Genomic DNA, 27,684 nt, shown 5'->3' with positions numbered 1-27,684 from the left:
GCCAGCCCTGGCTACAGTGAGACATTCTTTACCACCAGCAATGGATGGATATCTGGGAGGGAGGTGGTGACCGCTTTCTCAGATCAGAGTGGATACACAGCCTTCAGGTTGAATTTGTCTCATAGGTCGGTAGTAATTTATTCAGTCACCAAGCTGTTGTGGTCATTAGTAGAAGGCTTACTATGAGGCTACCACTCATAACTGAGTTCAGCATATATAAGCAGTGCACTAAAATGGAGTTCGGGAAAAGAAACACATTGAAAACAAACTAAGATTTAACAAAAAAATTGAAATTAATAGGAACTACCACATAAAATAGGAAGGATTCCGAAAATTGTAAACAGGTTTTAATTCAGCCAGGCTTGAATGTATTACTTTAGTAATGTTAAAGGGGGCTCAGACAACGTGGGATAACATGGTAAAAGGGCAGAGGCTGGTTGGCTTTTTTTATGCTTCCAGCAATTGAAGCAATTTGAGGAAATCACTATCAATATAGAAGTGAGAGATGAAGAAAATTTTTGATTTTCTAGAGCTGCCCTTCCCAAACTCCTAAATACGGCATTTCACACATAAAAATCTGTCAAAGAATCCCCGGCTTCACATTTTGGTGGGTGGCTGATCAAACGCCATAAAACCCTGCAACATACAACAAAAACAGGAATACAACAAAAACCGGAGCACAAGAGAAAACCGTCATACGATATGGAGACGAGATACAGACAGCAGAGGACCCCAAATCTGAAGAATGTATTTAATAGAAATGCACCAAACGACTGAGGGAACATATAAAAGTAACAGTAAAAAATGTACTAGATTAGGACTAGGTCTGGGAGGAATGTTAATTATGCCGAGAATTCGGAGCAATTTTGGTAATTCCACGTTACTTTTTGACAGAGAATTACCAATAATAACGCGATTATGCCAACTCATGTAATTAAGAGTAATTTGCCAGAAAAATCATACTGTGAAAGTGCATTTAGCAAGCACGAGCGGCTGTGTGCACTGCTATTTATTTTCTGCTGCATTTAGTGCCATTTCGGACACAAAGGTGCATTTTGCGCTAAGATATTAGCGCTAAGTGTTCGGAGTAAGTGGGGAGGAAATCCTACTCCAAGTGCACATTTAGCCGGCAAGAGCATTGCTTGTCCTTGCTATTTATGTTCTGTTGCATTTATCGCTATTTCTCAGTCCAAAAGGCACCCTCACGTCCATTTTGGATGCGAGGGGGCATTTTTGTGCTAAGAAAATGCAGGTTTATTCTTCTTGCGTAATTCAACACAATCTCACTGAATTGAGGTAATTCCACGCAGTGGTGTATCACAGGCCCCCGCAGCAACCGCGGTGCGGGGGTCCAAGCTCCAGGGGGCCCCCTCAGCACAGTGCTCTAGCCAGAGCTCCTGATTGTGTCCGGAGGGGGGCCCTCCTGCAATCCACCAGTGGTTCCACATTATTACGCTACACAGAATTATGAGAGTTACGCCCACCCCATGTTAGGACATGGGGGTGTCAGGATAGAAATTTACTACAAGGATTCACAAAAGTCTATTTGAAGTTCAAAATATTTAGGACACCCTTCTTAGTGCCCTTCTCTGTGTTTCTAGCTGGACTGAGATCCAAGCCAAGGTTGTAAGAGAACCTGGAAAATCATGGGGTAGAGATTTGGCCTGGTAATGACTTCTCTCGATGTTCAGCCGTCAAGGCAAATTTCTTCCTGTTGTATAAAAGGTCTAAGGTAGATTCATACTTTACAAACAACTCAATTGGAGCTTTTGGCGAATATTTTCGAAACAAAGAATAAAGGGGCATATTATCAAGGGAGTTTATCTCCGCTTTTTTGGCTTTAAAAGCTAAGAAAGCGGAGATAAAATTATCTCCCTATTACCTAGCTGTCTCTAACACCAGTTAGCGACAGCTAGTAGGAGATAGCGACCATCTTGGGCCCCACTTTGCATTTCAGTGATATTTATCACTAATGACATGCAAAGTGGGAGTGCCAAGATGTTAGTGACTGAAAACAGTCACTAACATCGCTATCTCCTATTACCAACTTTTGGAGATATTCGGGCTAAGCGTGAATATCTCCAAAAGGTAACACCTGCCCTGAGCAGTTCTTAGCCATGTTATCCAATGGGAGGTGGATAACATGGCTAAGAGCATTAGCTCGGTATTGCATGAATATCGCTGACTTTTCAGCGATATTCATGCATTGCGGTGATTTTTATCGCATTTGCGATAAACCTTGGTAATACCAAGGTTTATTTGCGGTAGAAATCGCCGCAGCTCAGCGGTAAATTTTTGTCTCTAACCAAGCAATAGCGATAATTATCGCTATTGCTTGGTAATATGCCCCACACTTAGTTTAGTTCTTTCAAAGTGACTTAACAACTCTTTTTTTCTCTGGAATATGTCACCAAATGACAAAGAATACCACAGTATTTTTCATAATGACAACATGTCAGGTGCCACTTTCTAGCTCACTCTGTCCTACGGTCACAGTACCTAGAGGCAACCACTTAGGGCATCAAAGAGCTCTGCTACTGGTCTTTCGGTAAAACCTTTTGGGTTGAGCTGGTTATTCCAATGTTTCAACTAGAGTGGTTGGCCACTATAGCTATTATCAATGCTGCTGGGCAGTTTGGTTCTAACAATGGGGAATCCCATTACTCCATAAGTAAGGCAGAAGATCCTATTAATCTCTTCAACTGACATGGTGTGGGTTGCTGTACTTTTTAAAATGGTATTTGGAAAACTCCCAAGTAAATAAATTGGCTAAATGGTTACAGTTTCATGTTATGTAGGAAATCCCCTTACATAGGTAGGTTGGATTTCAAGTACCTAAAGTAACTTTTGCTAAATTGCTAGTGACTTTCCTCATTTGCACTTTTAAAGTCATATTCTATATCATGTCTAAATAATATGACTATCCAGGAGGGATGACAACTTCACCAGACACGGCATGCCTTGCCGGCTCAACAGAGGATTTCTGCCACTCTAGTGCAGGGCCGAGCCACTCTGCCTTACAGACCTAGGGGCAGATTTATGTTAACTGGCGCATCCCCAGGGATGCGCCAGTTAACATGCGCCACAGTGCGCCACAGCTCCGCCAGCCATGGTGCGCCGCATTTATAATGCGGCGCACCATGGTGCAAAAACGGCACAGATGCGTGACGCATCTGTGCCGGAAATGTGGCGCATTGCTGGAGTTGCGTCGCAAGCGCGACGCAGCTCCAGCAAGGCTCGGGGGTGCCCCATTTTAACAATGCTGCGTCAAGACCTACGCCTGCTTCAAGCAGGCGCAGGCTTTTGACGCAGCATTGGCTTAAAAGTGACTGAGTGAAATCTCATAGATTTCACTCAGCCACTTTTGCGAGGCGCACCTGCCCCGGAACGCCCACAAGCGGCGCAGGGCTTTACAACGTGACGCATCTGCCTAGATGCGTCACGTTGTAAATCATTCGTAGGGATGCGCCACGTTTACGCCGCCTTGCGTGACGCAACAGCGGCGTAAACGTGGCGCAAGGGCCTCATAAATCTGCCCCCTAGTCTTTGAAGGGTTGATTAAGGTGTACTGAACACAAAAGAAGCACCCATTCTCTCTGTTGTATGAAGCAGCTTAGACTCCAATCTAGAGTGATTTGGAAAATCCACAGAGAATCAAAGGGGCAGATTTATGTTAACTGGCGCATCCCCAGGGATGCGCCAGTTAACATGCGCCACAGCTCCGCCAGCCATTGTGCGCAGCATTTATAATGCGGCGCACCATGGTGCAAAAACGGCACAGATGCGTGACGCATCTGTGCTGGAAATGTGGCGCATTGCTGGAGTTGCGTCGCAAGCGAGACGCAGCTCCAGCAAGGCTCGGGGGTGCCCCATTTTAACAATGCTGCGTCAAGACCTACGCCTGCTTCAAGCAGGCGCAGGCTTTTGACGCAGCATTGGCTTAAAAGTGACTGAGTGAAATCTCATAGATTTCACTCAGCCACTTTTGCGAGGCGCACCTGCCCCGGAACGCCCACCCTGCGCCGGAACGCCCACAAGCGGCGCAGGGCTTTACAACGTGACGCATCTGCCTAGATGCATCACGTTGTAAATCGTTCGTAGGGATTCGCCACGTTTACGCCGCCTTGCGTGACGAAACAGCGGCGTAAACGTGGCGCAAGGCCTTCATAAATCTGCCCCAAAGTTCGGGGTTATGTTTTCTAGACTGCCTTATCTCACAAAAGGTTGCTGTTTAGTGGGGAGAGGTAAAACAAAATGCAACTCATTCAATTTCCTTAAGGAAAAACACTTTTGGGATATCCTGAATAAAATCAGAAGCTTTGAAAATAAACCTAACCTAGCAATGCATCAAATTGCTAGGTTTATCACAGTTTGCATGATCTGTCTGTCTGATGAACCTCCCAATCTGATACATGAAAGCAAGTTTTAAATGTGCTAAGGATATTAACCTAGCCCATGGTCCATGCTGACTTGATTTACACGGAAAATGTTATGACATTTCTAAATGAAGTTAAAGAGTATCCTGGTAAAAGAGGTAACGGCAATCCCCTGACTTTCTCATAGCAAATGCTGGGTACAAATGTAACAAGAATTCCAGCAGTGGTTAATTTGTGAAAAAATATACGCCGGGCTCTTGTCAGGAGCCAACTTGCACCAGCCCATTACTTCAATTAGCAAAGCCTAATACAGAACCAACTACTGACCATGAAACCCTAGAAGTGGACAGAGGATGTGGGGTAACAGCCAGATCTGCTGACTTTGGAGCTAGGGAACTAGGTTTGAGTCTTGGAGTAATCACTTAGGGACCCGATGTAGGTAATTCTAAATTACCACTTCTAAAATACCGAATCATACCGATTCGGTATTTAAGAAGTGGTAAATTAGAAGGGGGGAAATGTAGGTATTTCAGAATCGTCGGTATTTACTGATTCTGTAAATACCGAATCGGTAAAGCCCATTGATTCCTATGGGCATTGTAGCCCATAGGAATCAATGGTCATTACCGAATCGGTATTTACCGATTCGGTAAATACCGATTTTTGCAAGGGTGCAGGGGTGTCACTTTGACACCCTCTAGCACCCTGAATTCAGGCACGTGTGCCATGTGAGACACAGACATGCCCTTAGGGCATGTCTGTGTGCCACATGGCACTGGTGTGCATGCACACATGTGCATGCACACCTATATTCGGTATTTTACCACCCAATAGGATTGGGTGGTAAAATACCGATTCGGTAAGGCCTGTGGGACTCAAAAGAGTCCCACCTACATTTCAAAATTACCGAATCGGTAAAAATACCGATTCGGTATTTTACCGATTCGGTAAATTTACCGAATAGGTAATATAGGCCACCTACATCTAGAATAGCCATTTACCGGTCGGTAATGGCCGAATCGGCCGTTACCGGTCGGTAAATGTCTACCTACATCTGGCCCTTAATCTCCTCATGCCTACTAAAAATGAATGTGTCCTTAATGGTGGGCATGAAAAGCACTCCACTCGACTTTGGGTCGAGTTCAAGCTATAAGCGCTGGTGTTGATGCTTAAGTGCTGGTGCCAGGGACTGGGAACCAAAACCGGCCCTGGAAAACAGCTCAGCCTCCCCCACCCGGGGCGAGGGGGGTGAATGGAAAGCTTTGTGTCGCTTTTGTTGCAGAGGACCGATATTGCAGCTATGCTGCAAAACCGGCCCCCGGTAACAAAAACGACCCCCAGCCTGGTGGCTGCCTGGTGCCCACTATGGCCAGGTGGGCCCTGGCTGGTGCCAACCACCGGAAACCACTGGCTCAAATTAAGTTCTGCATTCTAGGGACTATGTAGAAGGAGGATCGGCTGTCCACATACAAAATGTGAAAAGTCTTAGTCACAAACCCCATTCAGTTAAAAACATTTCTTAGAAACCTTCTGACAAGTTCCAGTAACTTTGGATGTTTATGTTCAAAACGTCTGCAGCTCCACCCTGGAGGGCTCACGATCGGGAAAATACTGCTCCACTACTGGTCTAGGGCTCATTTGTGGTTGAGGGAGTCATATCAGGTTGGTACCTTTGAAGCACAAAGTCACCCACCATGCTATTTATCCATATCAGTGGTGGATAGCTAGTCCTTTTTAGGTCTCGCCTGAGCAGGCGAATGCGCTGTCTCAAGCGAGACATTTAGTAAGCGAGATTTAAAAGTGCTACCCAGAGGCAGCCGGCCACCAGCTTGCTGTTACGCGCACAAGAGCGCGCAGCAGCCAGCTTTCAGCGCCCGAGGTGCCATCTGGACCCTGATTACTTTCACTTTTGCGCTCGCGTGTTTGCCGTCGCGCGCACGTGCCCCCAGCTTTCCTGAACTGCACTCAACGATACGTCGCTCCACTGCCACTACAAAGGTAATCTGTATTTCTACTCTACTGTTTGCATCTTCAGCGGGTAAATTCTTCCTCACACAGAAGCAAGTCTACCAGGCAAACAGTATTCTACGATCTGCTGCCACGCTTTCCTGTTCGATGTTCCCAGAGATATGCCCTGTAGAATATAATTACATGTGATTGCCGAACAACGCGGGGTAAAGTGCACCATTTGGTTATCTAATTGGCTTTCCATCTTTTTATCTCAACATTTTTCAATTTGACCATGTATGTAATGCGCTGCATCACTGCCCCCGCCATACCACCAATAACTGGAGGAGAACCACAATGTGAACTATTAATGACGACAAAAACAATAAATAGGCCCTAATTATTTCTGGCCAGGAAAAGAGCTCAACCACCATCTCACACAGAGAGGCCGTAATTGAGGATGACATAGAGGTTTGGCCGCTGTGCTTTTGCAAAGGTCGGTGATGGCACGTTCGCCATTCTCTGAAGGATTGATTGTTTTACCCAACACAAAGGAGAGCGGAGCAAGAAGCCGGGGCTGTCACGGCGGCGGCTCACCCACAGGGACTGCTGCTCATTTCAAGGAGCTGCCCCTTGTGTCACGTACCCAGATGCTGCTTATAATAACGCCGCTTTGTTGGGGAGAGTGACGGAGAAAATGAGGGCATGTTTTGCCCTCTGTACGCCTGCGTGTATGCGCCTTCTCCACAAGCTCATTGTTCACTGTTCACAATGGATTTTTCGTTTTATCTGTACCATCTGTCGATGCATGATAACAAGTGCACTAGGACTTCCTTTTGTGTACATATATATGTTTGTATAGCTGTTGGTTGCTGCTTTTGAAACACTTCACTTCCCTTCAAAGTTGTGAGGTGTGGCCGGGTGGAACCCCTTTGTCCATGGTTCAATACCTCAATAGTCGGCAGGGGGATACTCTTGTGCCAAACTCAATTTACGAATTGCTGTGTCCACACTGCAAACCCTTGTGGGCTACAAGTACAGGCACTGCCAAAGAGTTCTCTTGAGACACAAAATAGAATAAACAAGTGTCTCTCACTGCCTATGCAGCCAAAAGCATAGACTAGCTTAGGTTAAAGCCTACAAGACAGTGCATGTTGCAAAAGTGCTTTTTTTGTCAGCTGTCTCTTAGTTCTCTGCTCCCTTCATCATGCTTCGTGCTCCCCTCTGTCATCTGTTTACTTGCATCCCACTGGGCCCCAGAACTGCTGGTTGTTTTCTTCCCCCCTCACCCCATCTCACCCCTGTGTTGCATCTTTTAATGGATTCTCTCTGCACAGATTTTGGAGTCACTTCAACCTGGTCACAGAAGGCTCTTGCCCTGCCAACAGGCTGGTCCAGCCTGCGCCTGTCATGGACCACATCCAATAGTTCCTTCTCCCCTCTGCCTGTTTTCTCTCAGCTCCAAAACTGTGTCTTACGCCATGGAACACCGCTCACATTGTGCTTCTGCTTTAAACACGCCATTCTCGTAATACACACTGTTAGTTGTTTGTATTTCAGTTATGCCATGGCCTGCCAATATGGGTCAGTCACTACCATGGGTGTCTGCTGCCATGCAATGGAAGGCAGGCTGGGAAAACAAAATAATCATGGTGGGTGTAAATGGCAGCAGAATGACACAGAAGCAAGAGTGTGCATAACCATTTACTATGTTCAGGCTCCCTTCGTTTTAACACTGTTCATTTAACAGCATTTGTATCGCTGTGCACATACCAGAAGAGCCATAAGTGCAGCCACATAATTCCCTTGTACCTCAGACTAGTGCCTTCAGTCATGGGCGTAGGTAATAAGAGGCTCTAGTCACTCATTTGGAGACATGAGAGCCATTGCATAGAAGCATTTTTATATAGGTTCATATGCTCACTGTGCTTTGGTCACTTTTGCCACCATTCTTCAACGGAAGGAGTCTTTCCATTAAAAAATGGTTTTCTAATTACATATAAACTGATAGGAGTAGGGTCAGAGCACACCACCTCATATCCGAGCACTCAATTTGCCTCAGTGCATGAAGGAATGAATCCAGAAACACTTGTCTAGAGATACACAGCACTGGCTGCGCCAACAAGGGTAAACAAGCATTAGCATAGCCAATAGGTCTGGCATTTGGGACCTTACAAGTGTTTAGCCATGCAACAGTTGGTGTTGTTGCACCAAGGATATTCTGCTGCATAACTAAATACGTATACGGTTTAAAAAGCAAGACCTATTGGCTATGCCTGTGCTTGTTGAGGATTGTGGCTCTATATTCCCCAGAACAGATTAGTGCACCTAACCTTTCATGGATTAGGAAAGGGTCTCCCTCCTTTCTAAAAGTGTGTACTTTTAAATATTTGAAATCTAGTTTTTTAGGGTCTTTCCATGCAAGAACAAACATTGGCAAAAGCAATAGGTCTTTCCATGCTGATGCAGTGGTTAGTTATTGTTTATATTTTTATTGAAAGCATCTGCCATAAAAAGAAAAGAAAAAAATAGAAAACAAGCTACCACCTAAAGGCGGCCACCATATGCATGGGACAAAAATGTTAAATTAAAATTAAAAAAAATCACTGATGTGGCTGCTTTACTAGTGATGTTAAGGAAAAGCCTTTTACTAGGGCTGATCATTTTAGTATTCTTTTTTGTGAAGGCGACAAGAAGAAATCCTCACCCAGCCACTCACTCAAATTGCAGGCATCTGCAATGTCACATAAACACTGTATAACAGCACCTGTAAGTAGAGATTGGAAATAAATCGACATCTAACTGAGAATCTAAAGGGCAGAAAAAATAAATGGACTTTGCAAAAATTAAATTTACAAGGGCACACTTTAAAAACCTTTGTTAATACGAGAAAAATGAACTATTTTAAACAAAGGAGAACAGTGTCCGCGGTGATGTGCAATCACTGAAAGTTAAAGGAGCCATGCTGTATGCTGTGGTGGGTGGCAGCAAAATGAGAATGATAATTCAACAGACTAATAGAAGAAGTCTGCTGACCAAAATCCCCGCAATGTATACTATGTATGATTTGTTTTGAAAAACAGTAGTCTGGCGGGGGAGCTAAAGCTGCCTCAAAGGCCAGACCTAAAAGGTTTCCTAGGGGCTGGTGGGGTCTTCTCAGTTCTTGGCCTGTCTCGGTGCGGAGTGGACTTATGATGTGGTTGGTACTTATGGGAAGTCGCTCATCTGTCTATTTTACCTCTGATGCAAAGTGTGACCTTCTGCCTGTTGATCACAGCTCTACTGTGATCCCTAGACATCAAAGAGATGCACAGAAGCACTATTTATGTAGCCTGGTACTCCCCTTTGCACGTGTATGCCTATCTACCTTCTAACAAGTTAGATCTGCTCCCCATGGTCAGTCTAGACAGAGTGGATGGCACCGAGATATAATGAGATAACTTCATGACATCATTCGCTCATGTTGAATTTCAGGACAAGATGGCAAGCCAAAACTAAGAGCGCTTCTATTCTTGGGTTCAGTGGGGAATAATAGGCCACAGAGTTTATACTGGGGTTTCACATGTTCCCCAGGGCGTGGCATTAATCACTCTGCAGAAATCGTCTAGTGACTATGAATTACCAATGCTGTCACTCATGAAGATTAAACATCACACCTGGTTCCCTGTGCCCACAGGGCAGTAATTGGTGAAGAGGCTCAGAATATGCATTCCTCATTAGCAATAATCACTGCTCACTCCCACTTGCACTGCCAGTGCTCATGTGAACATACCAAATAACAAATTGATACACCCCTGCCCTAGGGGCACATGGCCCAGACTAAACACTGGTGCTAATTAGACTTCGGAGGATTGTGTTGTGCAACCTGAAATAGAAACCAACCCTTTCTTTGGAAAACCTACCTGTTTAAATATTGTGAAAGTGCAGTCAGGCACTGAGACACAATTCAGTGAGAAAACAGTCGCACTGAGGTGAAAGCAGATTGTATCCCCTTCCGTAAATGTCACACCACTCCAGATGTACCACCCTCTTTCACACACCTCCTCTTTGCTTCTTCCACTCCACCCCTTCTCATCAAGACTTCAAAGGGCCCATGTTTTCTCATGTTTCTCCTTTACACACAATCATCTTCCTCCTTTCTCCTCATTGCATGCATTTCTTTGCCCTTGCTTCTATAGGACTGGGCCGTTTAGTCGCTAATAGCAAGACCAGCTTTTGTTTACTTGTGTAGGTTTGTAGTCGACAGAATCTGTGAAGGGAGGAACCATGGACTTGGATCAGGCTCAGCAACAATAAGTGGAGTTCCTAGAAAGAAGGTCCCATTTTCAAATACAACATGGACTGGCGCTTCTTTTCTGTACTCCTAAAAGGTTTAATTCCGGAGACATGTAATGTTTGAGAAGATTTGAATATACAAGAACTCACCCTGCCAGACCTTTTACGGATATTTGCCTCGCATAGTAATTACTACTCTCCAGTCACTCATGTGTGAAACAGTCTGATTTTGGAGGGTGACAATTTACAAGGAGACCGAGTGACAGCAATTCACATCTTATCTTGCTCTTAAAATCAATGTTTTTTTTATCACATTATTGTTACCATTTGTATTATGAAAGCTGTATTATAAAATGTTTTATATTGTATACCTTGTACTTTTGTGATCTTAATAATGTAAGTATCGAATAAAGTGATTTGACTGACTTCATAGGAAGAATTCATTTTCCATAGGCATGCGAGATATTAACTTTAGGTCTCATTCAATGGCACTCACGGTCAGTACTTTACCTGGCACTGCACTGCCAGCAATCTAGAATACCCCACAACCTGGTGAGGAAAAATGAATCACAAAATGACAGCTCAATGGCAAGCAGCTTGCAAGCTTAGCTTCTGCTGACAATTTATCAGTTACTTAAGCCTTTTATCTTTGTGCTCTGTTTCAAGCAAAACTGTTGTGTCTGAAGCAGTTATTTATGAGACAACGCACACTGAAATGCCTAAAGACTCACTGTGGAGTAACTTTGGACAATATAGGCAGGGCTTAGCAACGTTAAAGGACAGCACAAGCTAAGTAGAACCCTAACAGTCCTCTTTGGGAGCCCACTTTAAAAGGAAATCGTCCTTCTGTCATGTACTTTCTACACACTTAATGACATCTGGAAGCCTAGAAAGAAAGGAAATGTATCTATCCATCAAGAAAATATAAAGCACACAATGATTATACGCTGGGCATCCCTTATGTTGGTAGATAATGGCATAATAATTAGATAAAGCATTCTTTCTGTGTACAACTCTGCTGAGGGCTCATGCTTCCATGCTTGGTAGACACCTTTCTCACAGTCTTGTCCTTGCGAGCCTGTTGCTTGTGCTCTTAGGGTCTTTCTTGTTGCAGTTTGTGCATCTGATCACTACTACAGGAAGGCTAAATGGCAGCCAGATGCACAATCCCACACTTCATTGTACCTATGGTGTGGGTGCTCCAGATTACACACAGCTTCAATGCTACCTACCCTGAGAAGCAGCACTAATCACAAATTCACTAAAACAGATTCTGTTCTCCGTCATCCCTTTCTGTTGATCAAAGGGAAAGAGGAGGTGTATCTCTAGCACAAACATTCAAAATACACTCTGTTGTGTTTTCCTCCCATTGGGTTTTATGGAAAAATTAAACTATTTGTATGTTATTTCTATTTACCCATGGGTGGTGGTGGTGTGGTGTGTGTGCAATGGTGTTCTCATGGCGTACAATAATATTGCAACACATCCACATAAGGTTATTTTTGTCCACTGGTTTGTATGCTGTCTCAAAAAGCCTCCACAATATTCCTAAATACCCTGCATGAAAACTGACTTTGACATTAAACTTCCGATTGTCGACTCGCCTTATTAGGTCAAGCGTGGGCAGCGCATGCTTGACCTTTAAAGCCCCCCCACACCCCCCTCTCCAGCATATTTTTAATTGGCTTGTGTCATTGTCCTTCGTAAACAATGGCTTCCGAGTCGTCATTAGGCCCTCATTGGTACCGCCTTGTCTACATTTGTTACCTCCCTTAATGACTGAACCTATTACGTGTCTTGTTACACGATCTGCTTTAATTTGGCTGTGAGCACTATTTTGTTTAATGGTTTGCCCGTATTCCACCCTCTGCATCACAGCACACCACCCCGCTTTTATTTCATTTACTAATGGCGATTCGCTTTAACTTTAGCAGCTGTGTTTCTTTATTTATTTATTTTAGCACTGCGGTCCATTTTAAGTATAGCAGCAGCGCTTATTTATAATTTTTGTTTGTTTGCAAGTGCCCATGCGGCGCTTTCACATTCATGGAGGCCGCTCCCTTTTCATAAGGCAAGCTGCATCTAATAAAAAAAAAGCATGCAGCCGCTAGTAAAGTGAAAGCGCGGCATGGGCGCTTTTACAAAACAAAAACATCTGTCTTTCAACTTGACAAGCAGATGGTTTTTTTTTGTCTAAATGCTTCATGATAAGGTTTCACATTAATGTCGGTCATGCCCCTTCCTCTAGACGCGGCTTGTCTAAAGAAAGGGGCGCGGCCTACATGAATGTGAAAGCGCCGCTTGAGCCCTAGTAAACGAACAAATATTTGCAAGGCAATAGGTCCCGCCTTTTGTGAGAGTTTAAGCTATTGCATTGCCAATAGCTCAAACCCGCGTAAATGCAATACCTGTTGCATTGCGAATGTGTGTTCTTTTGGTTGACTCTCTAGCGCCTTTCCATCCTCTGCATGCCTCCACTCTCTAAGCAAAGCCTACAATAAGTCAGGTGCATGCGTGCCATAATCCCCATTATTGTATCTCTGCAACTTGTCCACACCTCATTTAAAAGATCATAACTTCTCCTTTATAGTCATCCCCCTAAAAACGAACAATTCCTTTGCTCCTGTACCTCATCTATTCATAACGTCGACCAGCACATTAATTCACATATCCCCCACCACTAAAGGTTACACCTAACTCCTATTCATTTAATTTACTGCATAGAAACTGGAATAAATACCTGCCATAGTTTCCTTAAAAGCACAAGACTAATCCCAATAACAAACAATAACCTAAATAAATAAAAAACGGAATGCTGCCCTGCATAAAGTGCTACGATACCTCTTCAGGGGTGGAAAGTGCTATACAATGTAATTACAATATAATACAATATATAACACTCCCAGGTCATACTAAGACCATAGTAAATGAAAAACCTTGTAGGCACAAGGTGGATAACCTGAGCACTCCTGTGTGCTAATAAAGCAAACTGTGTCAAAAAATGTAGTATAATAGTTCAAAGTTTTATTCACTTTGTATCAATCGTTTGAGTTGATTTGTAGTTGGGACTTATAGTTCAAATAATCTCCATGTAAAGGAAACAAGTTTTCATAACATGATAATATCCAAAAGTTCCAAAAGTAACATCATGTACATGATTCAAGTCCCCAATGCATTTTGAGCAGGATGCTCTTCGTCAGGGGGTTAAATTTGTACTGCAAACAAGTAGAAAAAAAGGGGTACATGAGTCAGGAGCCGAGTGTTTCTAAAATTAGAAAAGATAGTGAAGACCGAAGTTTAGAGCCCATGCTAAATATATAAACGTGTCAAAAATGGGATAGTAAGTCCAAAGAATGAAAGTAGTTAATGGCGTCAGAAATATAAAAATGAAATAGCCACCCGTGTGTTATTAGATAGTGAGACTTAATAGTGTAGGAAGACGCTGGTGAGAGTATAAGATAAACGTGAATCAAAGTACGTAGCCTGTGAACACCAAGGAATATACCTGGAAGCGTGGAGGGGGTAATGTGGAGTTGTGCGAAAGAATATAATGTCACCGTGAAAAATTAAATAACAAACACCAAGCGGAGCTGTGTTGCTGTAAACAGCAGTGTAGATTGAGTGGCCAAAGAACAAGGTCGCTTACCAAGTGTGTCGCGGTTAGTTTGGAACATCGCGGGTGAATGACGCCATCCAAGAGACGCGGAAGTAATAAGTGACAGTGCGCATGCGTCTAAATGTAGCAGACACATTAGAATGGAAAACTGACTAATTCCGTAAGAGCATAATGAGGAAAAGAAAAGAGAAAGAAAGCAGAACGATTAGTGGAAAAAGCATGGGAAATGACAGTATAGGGAAAAAGACTGTGGGATAGGTAGGAAAATAAGGAACAAGTGTGCGGACAGAAGGTAGATGATGTATCGAAAACAAAGGAAGGTGAAAGTGTGTAAAATGTGGAAAATTGAATAAAAATCGAAATGAATGAAACAGCTATTAGAAGGGAAACAGGGTTATAGTGGAAAAATACGATGGGAAGAAATAGTAACCAGAAAGTAGAAGAGAGACAATAAGATATAATACAATCTTCAATGCAAAATTCGGGTACACTAAGTATGCATGCACAAAATACTGAAAAACCAACAAGCATTGGTCAGTCGAGTGTGTAAAGCAAGTCAGAGGAAGCTGCTAAATTCCAGACGTTCGTTGAGACCTTTCGGTGCGGTGGTACCAAGTTTGAAAATCCAGAATAGTTCTCGTTGAAGCAGGTTCACGTTTATCGTATACTCTCACCAGCGTCTTCCTACACTATTAAGTCTCACTATCTAATAACACCCGGGTGACTATTTCGTTTTTATATTTCTGGTGCCATTAACTACTTTCATTCTTTGGACTTACTATCCCATTTTTGACATGTTTATATATTTAGCATGGGCTCTAAACTTCGGTCTTCGCTATCTTTTCTACTTTTAGAAACACTCAGCTCCTGACTCATGTACAACTTTTTTTCTACTTGTTTGCAGTACAAATGTAACCCCCTGACGAAGAGCATCCTGCTCGAAATGCATTGGGGACTTGAATCATGTACATGATGTTACTTTTGGAACTTTTGGAACTTTTGGATACTATCATGTTATGAAAACTCGTTTCCTTTACATGGAGATTATTTGAACTATAAGTCACAACTACAAATCAACTTAAATGATTGATACAAAGTGAATAAAACTTTGAACTATTATACTACATTTTCTGACACAGTTTGCTTTATTAGCACACAGGAGTGCTCAGGTTATCCACCTTGTGCCTACAAGGTTTTGCATTTACTATTACCCTTTCCGCCCTTCTTGGACAGTAAGGGCAGTATCCTGATCACCCTAAGAGACTTGACTTTCCTGGTATACATAGTTGAATACTTTGTTGTACCTCCGGAGTGCAGCGGACCTCTATCATTTTCTAATCATACTAAGACCATAACACTCAGCTGTAGGACAGTTGATTGTAGATACTTTAGACTGCATAATAATATTCTTATACTGTTTGATGCTCCCACACTCACATAAGACAAAACTGCTGTGGTTCATGTCCATGTCCCAGTAATACACCAGTCCACAACAACAACCCTCCCATCACCAACTTAATAGGCTTGGCATAATTGAAGAGATCTGCCATGCGCTGCTGGCTATCACAGGACTTTAATTTACTCCATCATTGTGCTACATACTATGACTGCTTTTAACATCTCACAATGGCAATTAGGTAAGGGGAGATAGTAACAAAGTCCATCCCAGCAGATCCCTGCCCCCTGATTTCCTTCAACCCATGCCTGCTCAGGACCATAAACTTTACACAAGATATCTCATATGGACAACCCAGTGCAGTAACCAGCTAAGTGGACTAGGAAAATAAGAAATACCGTACAGGGACCTGCAAAGCTGCTCAAAGCTGCCAGCTTACCGAAAACCATACACTGAACGCCTCTCTCTCATACTTCATCCTCCATCACACTGCCAAGCACTGTATCCCATAACACAATAACCACACCTCAGTGGTCATCATACTTGACATGGAAACCCTTCCCACTTGGATCAAAACAAAGACAACATTCTTCCAACCACACTTCTTACTTGCTGTAGCATGCTACTCATGGAGGCAAGCACTTCAGTACCCCAGATAGAAATAATAAGTGCTATTTAAGTGATGTAGTACCTTACAAGACAAATACTGGTAATGAAGGAAACCAACAGAATACCTTGAAAATGTAAATATCCAGTAAAACATTGAGTAGGAACAAAAAAGGTGCGAAAGGCTGCACTATCAAGTGAGTGTTTATGCAATGAAAAGAGGGGAGAGGAGTTGGCCAAACAGCAAGGGCTGTCGACCTAAAATCTGAGGAACCCGGTACGAGCCACGGCAAAAGACGCGCAACATCCTGTGATTCTGGGCAGATCACTTAATCTCCCTGTGCCTTACAAAAATGTATGTGTCCTTATGTAACGCAACTGGTGCTCGGTATCTTCGGGTCAAGTTCGTGATATATAAAAGTCTGCAACAAAAAAATAAACTAGTGCAAATGTTTTCTATAAAACTGTTTCCTTGGCTCTCGTGCCTAATTATATGTGACGCAGAAGGAGATTTTAGCTCTTCCTGTGTAGACCATACTGGTGCATGGTCATGTAGGTAGTCAGCTCAGCATTCGTGCCGGTGGCAGCACTCTACGAGCATGCACTTCTCCACTCATAGATTCACGAAATGCGCACGGCATACTATGCCTTCCAGTGCCAGAACACTCAGAAGGAATCAGATACCAAGGAAAATGATTTAGCTTCTGAAATATCAAAGTCAATTGTTTGCCCAGCCATTCATTGATCGTCAGTGATAAAAAAAAGAGAGCGCAACTTGTGGTGGAGTGTCGTGATTAACCCCAATCTTTAAGTGGCGACGGGAAATCAATTGAAACCCAACAGCCCAAGAGAGAGTGTTGTCACAGGCCACGCATGGGTGTTCTATCATGGAGGCTGTACAAGAACACAAGGCTCTGGACATGTAATTGGCCTCAAAGATTCTGTTGCACTTGATGAACACATCGACAACCCTTAATGAAGCCACAGAGTCTAACAGACCAGACCATGGCACGAGATCTTGCTTGCTGTCGACAAGAAAGATGAAAAAATCAAAACAGGGGGTCTCTTGGACAGTGAATTTGACTGCCATCAAGATTTGTCAAACTAAACAATCATACGCACGAAGTGGTATAACAAGGATGCCAGAGGCCCTAACACAATTATGCAAAACGGACACCCTTTTCCCATGCTGACTCATGAATAACATCCATAATTCGGGCACAGCGGGTCCCCTATTCCCATGCTGTCTCATGAAAAACCTTCATAACTGGGGTACAGTGGGTCCCCTATTCCCATGCTGACTCACGAAAAACATCCATAACTGGGGCACAGCGGCTCCCTATTTCCATCCTGACTCATGAAAAACATCCATACCTGGGGCACAGCGGGTCCCCTATTCCCATGCTGACTCATTAAAAACATCCATAACTGGGGCATAGAGGGTCCCCTATTCCCATGCTGACTCATGAAAAACCTTCAAACTGGGGCACAGAGAGTCCCCTATTCCCATTCTGACTCTGGAAAAACAACCATAACTGAGGGAGAGATGGTCCCCTATTTCCATGCTGATTCATGAAAAACCTTCATAACTGGGGCACAGAGGGTCCCCTATTCCCACGCTGACTCACGAAAAACACCCATAACTGGGGCACAGAGGGTCCCCTATAACTGGGGCACACAGGGTCCCCTGTTCCCATGCTGACTCATGAGAAACCTTCGTAACTGGGGCACTGAGCCTTCATAACTGGGGCACAGAGGGTCCCCTATTCCCATGCTGACTCATGAAAAACCTTCATAACTGGGGCACAGGGGGTCCCCTGTTCCCATGCTGACTCATGAAATACATCCATAACTGGGGCCAGAGCTTCCCATGTTCCTATGCTGACTCGTGAAATTAATTCATTACTGGGTCACAGAGGGTCCAGTTTTCCCATGCTGACTCATGAAATGCATCCATAACTAAGGGTCCCCTATTCCCATGCTGACTCATGAGAAACCTTTATAACTGGGGCACTGAGCCTTCATAACTGGGGCACAGAGGGTCCCCTATTCCCATGCTGACTCATGAAAAACCTTCATAACTGGGGCACAGGGGGTCCCCTGTTCCCATGCTGACTCATGAAATACATCCATAACTGGGGCCCAGAGCTTCCCATGTTCCTATGCTGACTCGTGAAATTAATTCATTACTGGGTCACAGAGGGTCCAGTTTTCCCATGCTGACTCATGAAATGCATCCATAACTAAGGGTCCCCTATTCCCATGCTGACTCATGAAGTACATCCATAACTGGGGCACAGAGGGTCCCCTATTCCCATGCTGACTCATGAAAAACATCCAGAACCGGGGCACGGGGGGGCCCCTATTCCCATGCTGACTCATGAGAAACATTCGTAACTGGGGCACAGCGGGCCCCCTATTCCCATGCTCACTCATGAAATACTTGCATAACTGGGCCACAGAGGGCCCCCCGACAAGCCTGACCCCGGATGGCATTGCACCTACTACACCATTGACATACCACTGTTGACAGCCTTACACTAACCAATGAGGTGCCTGCTATAAATAGGCTGGGAATCCCAAGAGCCTTACTGAATACAGTATCACGAAAAGAGCTGTGATTAAACACTGCTATAAATAACAGCAGCCAACCAGGCCCCCTTTCACAGCTTCCTTCCTGCACATTGTGGCACTGCATAATCTCAATTGTAGCGCGTGCTTCTTACTCTAGCGTGGCCAGAGAGTCCTCGTGCAACGCTAACACTGCGTACATGCACGCACATGGGTTTAAAACACCATATGTGCGCAGAGAGCCGACATAAACCGAGCGCACTGCAGCTTAGCATTAAAAACACAATTTAGGCAGATCTGATGCCAGAAAAGGCACATCTATGAGGCGTACATCCATCAATCATTCAAGGCTGTGAGCACCTGCCACCACCATTAGTATTTGTAAACAGACTATAATGCCCCCATCCCCCTCCAAAGCCCAGATACCAACCCCCTCTCAAAGCAATTTAGATAGATACTGAAGCAAGCATCTGAACATCCTTTTGCAAGCACAGCCAGTGTACAGCTGCACCCATAAACATCACACACATTTCAGAGGCTGGCAACACAAGAGGCACGAAAAAACAGCTGATGCGCTGTCACGAAAAGCACAGACCCTGCTGTGCCCTTTCACGCGGTGCAATTGTTCAGGGCCGTCCTCGCCCTAATGCAGTTCCAAAAGCCATAAACCTCATTCACACGTCAACATGCAGTCGGAGACATCACTTTTATGTGCCCAAAAATGGTGCAAACTGCAGCGCGAATGGAGCTGTCCATCCCCAGAGCAGTCACGTTTTGTCAAAGGTGCCTCTGGCTGCAGGCGCAGAGGACCAGCAAGTGTTTAACGGCCAGAAAAAGACAGGGCGCCGACTGCAGGCACTGGCGTGCCAATTTTGCTAAAAGAATGATGCTCTGACATGAGCCACATTCATTCTGTTGCCAAATCAAAATAACTTACCTATGTGTGTCCAACTGTTTCCCCCAAACTATGGTATTTTGTGTGGGTGATGTGTGTGCCGGGCTCCCGTGCGTGGGGATGCTGAGTGGAAGCGGGCTCCCCTGCCTGGCTGGGTGAATGGTACTGCCGCCGCAGAGAGGAGCCGAGAGCCTTTGTTGTGTGTCTGCCGCCGGCCCCCCCTTGGCTGGATGTGCCCGGCCGCCGCTCTTGCCGAGTCTGGGCTGCCTCTGCCTCCTTCTGCTGCTATTGCAGCGATTTGCATGCGCCCTGCCCTGAGTGGAAGCCTGCTCGCCGCACACCCAGCCTCGCGCCTCTCGCCTTCTCTGCGCTTGCTCCCTCGCTGCTCATCCTCGCTGCCTGCCTGCCACCCCTCCCCCTGCCAGGCACCCCTTTCCCTCACGACTCGTCTATGTAGCTAATAGCTCTCCGTCTGCATCGCTCTAAATGTCACTCTTTTTCTTTCAGGTGGGAGAGCCATTACAGAATACGCGCATCACTCTATGATTTTGGAAACGCTCGTCTGGTATACAGCGGAGGCACGCCCAATACTTTATAGCGCACACTGGGCTGCATGCACAGTACGCTGTGTGCATTATGATTCTGATCGGCTACTCCGCATTCCATGCACTCCATGCGGAGAAAGCTCCCTGGTAACACTAGCAATGTAATTTGTATGTATATAGCGCTTCCCACCCCTGACGAGGCGTTGAGGCGCTTTGCGGCGAGTAGCAAGCTAACACGGAACCCAAGATTGTCAGTGTGTCTGAGCAGGACATCACAAGTGTACATTTTGTAGTAATTCTGCCTTTGAAGTCGACCTCGAAGTGAATAAAAGAACATTTGTAAGCACTGTAGAGTATATCTAGAAATGTGCACATTTCCTAGAGAGTGTACTCTATACACATTTACAGAACAATATATGGAAGGGAGGTGTGGCCTTCCCTTTTGCACTGGTGGTCCAGGCTCCTACCCGGCCCTGACTCACACTCATGTGATTTTAGGCAAATCTGTTAACCTCACCACCCCTCCACCTGAAGGAAATAGTGCCTCTCATGTAAAACTCTTGAATGCTCCTGGGCTAGGTTTGAGATATATAAAACAGCACATATTTATAGCATACAGGTAATATTGGGTTGATTTAGCACCTGCAGCTGAGATCTATATACAGGTTCACTAAATCTTAACCTATACAGACTATCTGACTATGCACAGGGCAGAGCAGAGCTCTAGAATGATCACACAGGAACAGACACTCCTCACTTCTCAACAGTTTTACAATTTGTGACTGATACTATGATTGATAGTAATGATTATAACTCACATTACATATTTTATCTCAGTTCAGTTCAGTTCAAACCTTCATTTCGGTCAATTTCAACCATAAAAGATACGTTAAAACTTTTTCCATTAGATATAAACTTATCAATCAGTTGGTTCTGATACAACATGGTAGGGCTATTGTGTGCATTTACATGATCCATTCCAACTATGCCATTAAAAACTTCTACTTCAATAAATACAATAAAACCATTTAAGAATCATATAAAAATTAGGCATTTGAAATAATACCATTTTATTTTAAAGTCCATGAGTTTTAAAACCATAAGTGCATTCTGTAATGCATTTGTCAAGATTTGATTGATATCATCACTAAGAGCGAAACTTTGCAAGATCACAATTCACCAATAAACGGCCATAGATTAATAAAGTGCAAAGGTCTTTGGGAGTATTTAACTGTAGTTGCACGATCTTGGCTATTATAGCTTCAATCCAGTTTTAGCTCTCATGAGGTTCACATTAAATAAAAATCTGCTTACACTGAAGACAACCCATTGTGACATGTCTGTCTTTAATATACGTTCCGCCTCCCTACAATGTCTAACATTCAAGTTTTTACAGACTGGTTTAATCCATCTTTTCCTAGGGATATCATATGAGGGACAGAAAAATAATATATGGGTATACACCTGTTACAACGCAATATATGTAATCTCTTTTGTACATAACACGCCCCAATCACAGCTTCTATCACCATGGTTATTGCCCCATCTAGATTTATTAACATTTGTCTGGAGCACACAGTATCTGAATTTCAAAAACAGGGATTTTGCTAATTGGGGTCGTACCTCATCTAGAAAGGGTTCGAAGTGTGCTACATCTTTGAAAAGAAGAAATCTTGATGTTAAAGATCCCATGCTAGAACTATGTAACACATTGTTATTAATATGTGCCCAAAACGATGACTTTAACAGTTTCCTACAAGCCACGGTCAGCTGAGATGGTTCTTCCCAGAAGTGGGATAGGCCTAACTTCTTCATCCACAGTGCCACATGTTTGAGCCATGGGATATCCTTACTTTGGTCAATTTTCATGATCTCCTCAAGACCTTCTTTATAGTGTAATAACTCTGGCGTTGACCAAATCCTCACCCAAAATAAGCGAGGGCGTAATAAAGCACGGTGGTCAGTCCCTTTTAATGTTGAGATCCATAACAACTGGAATCAGGGGTGTCCTATTTGGGAGATTTAATAGTTTCTGAAGGAAGTTATTTTCTACCAATTCGAAATTCTTTTTGCAGTGAGGCCCCCACATTTCTGCTCCATATAGAGCGGCTGATTGGGCTTTGTATTTAAAAACCTCTAAAGCGGGGGATACTGCTTTCAAAATACTCACCCCATGTTTCTCAAATCTGTTAACCGCACCACCCCTCCACCTGAAGAAAATAGTGCCTTTCATGTAAAACTCTTGAATGCCCCTGGACTAGGTTTGAGATATATAAAACAGCACATATTTATAGCATGCAGGTAATATTGGGTTGATTTAGCACCTGCAGCTGAGATCTATATACAGGTTCACTAAATCTTAACCTATACAGACTATCTGACTCTATGCACAGGGCAGAGCAGAGCTCTAGAATGATCACACAGGAATAGACACTACTCACTTCTCAACAGTTTTACAATTTGTGACTGATACTATAATTGCTAGCGATGATTATAACTCACATTACATATTTTATCCTGTATTCAGAAGGGACACTTGATCAACTGGTTTATTAATTTGATTAGTGAGTAGGATTATTTTTTCAAATGCACCAAAAATAAGACGGCTATTGCTTCCATCAAACACAACTGTGAAATGGAATGTATTTGGTGACCAGATGGACATCTTTGTGGTAGTTTCTGCAGTCCAATGTTCTGCTGTGTGAATTATTTACCCCATAGAAAACCCAACAGATGTGGCAAATCACGTGAATGGCTCATCATTTAATGCAGGCTGTAGGCATTTACGTCAGAAATTATCTTGACCAGTGTGTGCAACTGTCAGTGACTTCTTTTTACTAAAAATTATGCTTATCAGCTCGTAAAGAATATCACCTTGCAATTAATCAAAACCAAAAACAATTGCATTGGAAAAACTGGAAACCTTGTATTTTGCAATAAAGACCCAGGTTACAATTGGTTTTTAGGCCATAGTTTCCAAATATAGTGGGACTACAAAACCTGAACCTAATTGGTTAGTCTCTTAAAATTCAAAGGACAGACTAGGTCTCAGCATTTTACGTATTGTATGTTTATTTTTTTAATCAGTCAATAAAAGCCAAAAGTCATGACATTAGAAGACTGATATTATACCGCATTATTGATGTAGTACCTCACGTAAAAGAAAGGATCACGGGAATGCCCAAGTAACGTCCGTTTCATAGGGTACTAGATTGTGACAGTAAACGTTCTGTTGAATTAATTCTACAACAAGTGATAGAGTGGATAAATGAATCGAGCACAAAAGATTCAGACTGAAAGCTTACACCACTGAAAACATAATGCTCATTATTAATTTGCTAGTATGGAAAGCAACGCATCTCAATAGGAGCTTATAATGTGTTTGGGACATTACTCAAAGTGTTTGATCATGTCAGTAGACAATGATTGTGGAGAAAGTAAAAAAAAAGAAACTCGGTATGAGCCCTGGCTTACTTAATTAGTCCAGGAATTGCAAATGGAGACTTGGGTGGGTTTAAGCTATGGTAGGGATGGTGTAAGGACCAATAACCTAAACATTAAATGGTCTAAAGCAAGGAGCTGTGCTCGCTCCTTCCTTTTTCAGTCTCTACCTTGCAGACCTCCCCATTTTCCTAAAATCTACTAGTTGCTTTGCTGTTAATGTTGGTGGCTATATGCTATCGCTGTTATTGTATGATGATGACCTGGAAACTATTGGAACAGAAGCCCACTGGTCTCCGAAGATTGATACATTTTTACGACAATATAATGAAGACAGTTGCCTGACTATGAATATGGCAAAAAGGAAGAGCTTCCTTATAGGTAGGAAAACGTTCAAACATAGTTGGTTTGCTAAGGGGCGCAGAACCGAACAAAGAAAATCATATAATTACCTTTGAACGATCCTGACATCTACGCTGAATTGATCATCTCATTAAATTTGCTCAAAACAAGGACTCAGGCAACAACAGCTGCTGCCTTACAATTGATGGCTGAGAAGACCAGTGGGTTTACAAGAGTTTCAGTACTGAGTGCTTTTAATGCCAAAATAGTGTCAACTAAACGGTGCAGTATCATTCTCAGGAGCAGTTGATGTCATATTAGACCAAACAGCAGGTCTCAACGCTAGTGAAACCACTAGAGCGACTAATATGTTACTTAGGGGCCTATTACGATGGCACGCAGATCGCCACCGCCGGGCCGGCGGTGGCCGTAGCACCGGGATCGTAACCTTGAAACCCTCCGGTCAGATTATGATAGCGGTGGTGACCACGGCGGGTTGAAAATCCGCCTGCTGCTTTTCCGCCGGTAGCAAACCGCCAGCGGGCAGAGCTGGACCTCTAAAATGGTGCCAGGGCCTAGCTTTTTCCGCCATCCAGATTAGGATGCATGCAGAAGCCAGCTTTACCACAGCGATCTCTCAGCTATGGAAAGGCTGGCGGGGATTGTGTTTGGGGGACCATTGCGGCCCCCCTTGTGTTGGGGGGGGTGGGTGCACTGGGGGTACCCATGGTACCCCCCTACTTTTCACTGCACCAAGTGGCAGGCACAGTGCAGTGTCTGCCACATAGTGCCATGAAATGCACAACATGCTTGTTTTTGCAACGCAGCAGTGCTGCTGCCAGCACCGCCCGTCACAATGTTAACGCTGCGGAATGTGAACGCTGCAGTGGCGGGCGCACCATAATTCAACGGGCGGGACTGCTGGACGCATGGTGGTGAGACCCAATCTCCAGAAAAGTCCCACCGCCACCCTAATAGGCCCCTTATAACTGAGCTTTCGCTAATGAGGCTATAGAAGCCTTTGTCATTTATGTGCTACTAAAGAGGAAACAGTGCACCACATTTTGTGGGTATGTCTTAGGGCCTTGAATAATCGTAAACAATGCCTTAGAAATATTCTGAATTCATATGGCAACCAGATTATGGCTTTGGTTTCATGTTGTTTGATAGTTTTACCCCAACTAAAATATGTGATACATTGGTACATTATTTGAAATCATGATATAACCAGCTAGAATAAGCTTTAGTACGTTTATCGATAATTAGCGATTGACTGTTTTTATTTTCTGTAATTGACGCCCTAATAATATTAGTATTAGTAGCTAGTGGTTGATCGTGGTTAAATAACTTTTATTGTAAGATGAATTGATTGTGATTGTATAGTTTATGGTTTTGCTAATTATAGTATTTTTGAAAGAAAGTAGTGAAGTTATTATGGTATAGTGTTCTAAAATATGATTCTAGCTGTAACAGTTTATTCTGTATTTTGCTTGCAGTGAGAGAGTAGACTGTGGGTGGGAGCTACTGGGGATCTTAGTGCCTTCTTCGGTGTTTGATAACTAGTCTCCGGAGGAGTTCAGATCCTTTCTTTGAAGTGCTTTTCCAGAGAAGGGTTTTATTTCTTTACTGAACATAAAGAAAGAATGAGCACAGTGAAATTCTGGCTGCGGGTGGGGAGTGGCTCGGATGCTAACGACGATGGTGGCATTTCCGTCATACTCGCGTCAGCTCCAGAGCACCTGCCATGGTGATGCAGGAAGGGCGGTCAAACCCTTAAACAAAAGATGAAAGTTGCTGCAGCCAGACTTGTGGCACCTACTGGAGACATTTTCCTATTTTTTTCTCGGTGAGATGCTTTATTATACTGATTTCTCGCTCGTAGAGAGCTGTGCATGCCATTTTGTTTCTGTGTCTCCCAGCAAAAGTTACAGCTGAGGACATTTTCAGGTTCCTCATTATGGGTGCTGCATGCTGGACTTTGGCAAGTTCCCCTATATCAACTTGAACTATACTTGTGGCTCTTATCTTTCTACTCATTTAAACTCCCCCTTTGCAGCATTTGCTGTCTAAAGGAGGCTCCTCTTTTTCAATCATCATTCATGAGCACAGCTTTTGATGTTTACAGCATATACTATAATGCTCTATAGCATTATACTACTTTTGTAATCACTCCTTGTAGGAGTCATTTATTAATAAGTACAGGCCCACTTGTTTCATTGCTCAACGGCTACCTGGATTTCCCTTGTTTTATGGGGAGATTTAAAAAAACTAATATAAAAACGGTGCCACTAGCTATTAAGACTTCCTGACAGGATTCCTCTCACCAATCTCTACCTGTTATGGTAAAAGGCAGACAAGTTGACAAAATGTAAGGTAATGATTTATCTTGTAATGTCCTTCATATGTTTCAGGAGCAGTCGCAAAGAAAACGAATGCCTCAAGATCAGTCAAGCAACCCAAAATTGGTGTGGAATCTCCTCCTAAAGCTCCATCGTCATTGACTTTGGATGATCTGATGGATAAACTAAGGGGCTCATTATGATGGCGGAAGGACCGCCACCGCCGGGCCAGCGGTGGCGGTCCTTCAGCCATCACACAGGAAATTCCCACCCCCAAATTAGGATGGTGGTGGGAATACCAATGTGTCTGTGGCGGACGGACTTTCCGTCTGCCACGGTTCCACAAGGCGGGCCTTTTCCGCCCACCTTGCGGAACCAGGACACAGGGCAGCATTGGGGAGGAGCCTTGCAGGCATCACTGTAGGGATTAGGAAATCCCTTTTCGCCTATCTATTTGCAGTGGTCATCCCGCCGCAAAAAGATAGGCGGAGGCTGGATTCGGGGGCCCGTTGCAGGTCCCCTCTGTGTGGCGGAGTGTACTGGGGGGGTAACATGGGTATCCCCCTGCATTTCCATGCACCAAGTGGCAGGCACTGTGTGGCTCCTGCCACGTAGTGCAGGGCAGTGCAAGCACTTTTGACATTGCGTACGGTGCTGCAGCCAGCAGAATCGTCCGCAATTTTAGAAGCCCAGGATGCGCCCGCCAGTATGACTGGTGCATCCTAATATGTGTGGTGGGACCACCGCACATATGGCAGGCGGTCCCAGCACCGCAACGATGCTGGGCGGACTGATGTTCGCCCGCCATCCTAAAGAGCCCCTAAAAGCCCAAAGACGATTTGTAGTGGAAACTAGCACCACCCTGCAACGTCTAGAGGAACAGTGTCATCGCAATAAAATAATGTCTAATATAGATCAACAAATTAGAAATACTGAGGATTCTGTCCCTGATGTTTCTCATATATTAAAGGATATAGAATTGCTCGAAAAGGCAACGGAAGACTTGAGAATAAAACAGGAGAAACAATCTCAGATTACATGGTATCCCAAAGGGAGTAGAACTTCTTCAAGCAATAATCCTGAAGATCATTCACATTGATAATAGATCTACTCTCAGTACACAAAGAGCTCATGGTCCGGGTCCTACATCCTCAACACCCTCTAAATCCAAGCATTGGGGCATTATCAGAACGAATGTGTGATGTTATTCCGCAGGATAATATCCCGCATACCATTACTCCGCATTTTTTATAACGCAAGTGCGTTTACTCCGACCTACCATGACCCGCAAACATTTACTCCGCATATGCCTTTACCACGCATGTCATTGCAACG

At 43.9% G+C, this 27,684-nt stretch overlaps 1 protein-coding gene across 2 annotated transcripts in view; it reads right to left on the bottom strand.

The window, feature by feature from the left end:
- Positions 1-20,036, bottom strand: part of DCLK1 (doublecortin like kinase 1) — a 1,249,627-nt gene extending 1,229,591 nt beyond the window's left edge. For both annotated transcript variants that reach the window (XM_086935106.1, XM_086935105.1), the window contains exon 1: positions 19,725-20,036. The gene's annotated coding sequence lies outside the window, so the exon portion shown is untranslated. The remainder of the gene's footprint in view (positions 1-19,724) is intronic.
- Between the last annotated feature and the right edge of the window lie 7,648 nt (positions 20,037-27,684).

This window comes from Lissotriton vulgaris, chromosome 8, assembly GCF_964263255.1.
Source record: "Lissotriton vulgaris chromosome 8, aLisVul1.2, whole genome shotgun sequence".
Taxonomy (NCBI): Eukaryota; Metazoa; Chordata; class Amphibia; order Caudata; family Salamandridae; genus Lissotriton; species Lissotriton vulgaris.
The sequence above is the reverse complement of the archived record's forward strand: the minus strand, read 5'-3'. Positions and strand labels throughout refer to the sequence as shown.